The 2,318-nt window shown below is 48.2% G+C and overlaps 1 pseudogene; it reads right to left on the minus strand.

Moving 5' to 3' along the window:
* Nucleotides 1–307: 307 nt before the first annotated feature.
* LOC122939735 lies at nucleotides 308–485 on the minus strand (annotated as a pseudogene).
* Between the last annotated feature and the right edge of the window lie 1,833 nt (nucleotides 486–2,318).

The raw sequence follows: 2,318 nt of genomic DNA on the forward strand, positions 1-2,318 counted from the left end.
GTGTCAATTCCCCTTCGTGATCATTACCTTGTTGTGGTGAAGGGGCTTGCGTATCACAATGAAGCGATCACCTCTATAAGTGTGTTGGCAATGTTGCCTGCAATCTTCCAAACGTGCGCACAAGCACATTCATCACTACACCAAGATTGACGCATAGAGGAATAAAATTTATGTCATGAGTGTGTTAACTATTGACAACTCTTTGCGGTTGTCTAAAATCTATTCGATACACGTCTTCTGATAGGGGAGGTAACAGGGATTAAACGGATAAGAATAGTACTACTTAACACACCACTCATATAGGGTGGCACAGTACATTGCATGGCGCACGTGCAGTGCCCCAAATTGGAAGCAAGAGGACCAACCAAGCATCTTTTTCCATCTCCCGGTTCCTAAAATCTATTCCATACACCGGCCCCTGATAGGGGACAAAACAGAGATTAAACTGTTAAGAACAGATTTTTTTAATTAAAAAAAAAAGAGGACAGCCTCTGCAGAGCTGGGTATTTTTTGGCCGCGTTACTGAACGCTCATGCACAATGGCTGTAGGCTCATGCGTCATTTTGCGGAGGTGACAAACCTGGTCAGTCAAACCCAAGGCAACATTATCGACCTCATCCCATATGCGTTTTTTCTGGGGCATGCCCTGCGAAGAGTGCTGGATCAGGCCGTAGATGAGCATGAGGAGGAAGAGTTGTGGTCACCATCACCACCAGAAGCAGCCTTGTCGTCGTCGACTGCTGGACCTGCGGCAACGCAGAGGGAGGAGTCTAAAGAAGAGGAGTCAGAGGAGGAATGTGGCTTTGAGGAGGTGGAAGACCAACCACAGCAGGCGTCCCAGGGGGCTTGTTGTCACCTTTCAGGGACCCTTGGTGTTGTATGTGGCTGGGTGGAGGAAGAGACCTTCAATGACATCAGTGAGGACAAGGAACGGGACATGGCTTGCTTGGTATCCAACCTTGTGCAAATGGGGAGTTTGCAGTTGTGCAAATGGACTGTTTGTGGTTGTTTGCGGTGCGTTAAACGGGGAGTTTGGTCTGTCAGAGTTTGGTCTGTCACTGTGAAGCGGGCGTAACCCTTACACTACCTGATCGATACAACATCATACCTGATCGTATACACACACTGGATGTTTTAAAGCACGTTATTCAAAACAATTTAGGGATGTTAGGTGATTTATGCCCTTTATGGATTAAAACTCGACTCTGCGTCAACTACGTAATTTTCCATGGGAGTTTTGCCATGGATCCCCCTCCGGCATGCCACAGTCCAGGTGTTAGTCCCCTTGAAACAACATTTCCATCACTATTGTGGCCAGAAAGAGTCCCTGTGGGTTTTAAAATTTGTCTGCCTATTGAAATCTATGGCGATTCACCCGGTTCGCCCGTTCGCGAACATTTGCGGAAATTTGCATTTGCCGTTCGCGAACGGAAAATTTTATGTTTGCGACATCTCTACTGGAACAGGAGCTGGAAGATTAGTTAGTCGCAATGGTGAATAATTTTCTAGGGGGCTACTCCATCTGAGACAAGTCAGCAGGAGTCTGAAGAGGATCCAGAGGATAATGGTGGCTGGAAGGAGGAGGAGGAAGAGCAAAAAGAGCAGGCTTTGAGGGGTGCCTCTAAACTTTTCGGTGATCCCTGGTGTTGTCCATGGTTGGGGGGAGGAGACCGCGGACTACATTCTCCTGGGCGATAAGCAGGATCCAGAGCGCTCCAGTGCTTCCAAATTAGTGCAAATGGGGGTCTTTATGCTCCAGTGTTTGAAGAGGGACCCCCAGTATAAAAAGCATAAAGGGCAAGGACCAGTACTGGTTGGCAACGTACTTAGATGCCAAGTACAAACATAAAATGGCAGACATGTTACCAGCATCACAGAGGGCTGTCAGAATCCTGCCGCGCCTTCAAGAACAGGGCTGTTTGAAGATGTGTTGGTCACTTCGGATATGAGATCATTCTTGCAACCAACCCATCAACAGCCGCCCTACGGATATAGCCTCAGGGAACACCTAGACCGACAGGTGTCCGATTACATCTGGTTAATGGCCGATGTGGATGCTCTGAGAAGCAAGGAACCCCTGGACTACTCGGGTTGACTTGTGGACAGAGCTGGCACAATTTGCCATGGAACTCTTGGCTTGCCCCTCGCCGAGTGTCCTGTCCAAAAGGACATTCAGTGTAGCAGGGGGGATCGTGACTGATAAGCGCACTCAGGACACTGTGGACTACCTCACATTTCTAATGAGGTTTAGATCTCGGAGGAATTCAACACCTGTGACGACCACGTATAATTGAATTTCCACATGCCAGCCCACACAT

Source organism: Bufo gargarizans, chromosome 5 (genome assembly GCF_014858855.1).
Source record: "Bufo gargarizans isolate SCDJY-AF-19 chromosome 5, ASM1485885v1, whole genome shotgun sequence".
Taxonomy (NCBI): Eukaryota; Metazoa; Chordata; class Amphibia; order Anura; family Bufonidae; genus Bufo; species Bufo gargarizans.